At 44.4% G+C, this 509-nt stretch overlaps 1 protein-coding gene across 2 annotated transcripts in view; it reads left to right on the plus strand.

Moving 5' to 3' along the window:
• VWA3B (von Willebrand factor A domain containing 3B) overlaps positions 1-509 on the plus strand; it is a 160,489-nt gene that overhangs the window by 90,308 nt on the left and 69,672 nt on the right. The gene's annotated exons all lie outside the window — the stretch shown is intronic.

Consider the following 509-nt stretch of genomic DNA (forward strand, 5'->3'; position numbering starts at 1 on the left):
TGGGGGGGGGGGTACGAGGGGGTGCTGTGGTCCTGATCCTGTCCATGTGGCTAGATGAGTTTCACACCCCTGCTCTAACACATTGGTGGGCAGAAGCCTGTAATGATGCAAGTGCACTAATTTCTACTTTAACTCTGGGTGAGGTGGGGGTTAAAGTTAGAGCGGTTTTGCTACTGTTATATTACTACAGGCTCCTGCCACAGATCACAATTACAGCACAATGATTTCTGCCTGCTCAGAAGCTGTAGCTCTACCCCACCATGCCTTTTGAAACTGCTCCAAGGGAGCGTGTGGCCTTGCCCTTACTAGATGCGAGTAAAAAGTTATTCAAAAACAAAAATAATGTTCATTTTTAATTTTTGTGACAAAAAATTGCTTAAACTTTGCAAAGTATTCATCATGCAAAAGGCGATATAATATAATACACACACACACACACACACACACACACACACACACACACACACACACACACACACACACACACACACACACACACACACACACAC

This window comes from Gavialis gangeticus, unplaced genomic scaffold, assembly GCF_001723915.1.
Source record: "Gavialis gangeticus isolate Ggan-Ray unplaced genomic scaffold, GavGan_comp1, whole genome shotgun sequence".
Lineage (NCBI taxonomy): Eukaryota > Metazoa > Chordata > Crocodylia > Gavialidae > Gavialis > Gavialis gangeticus.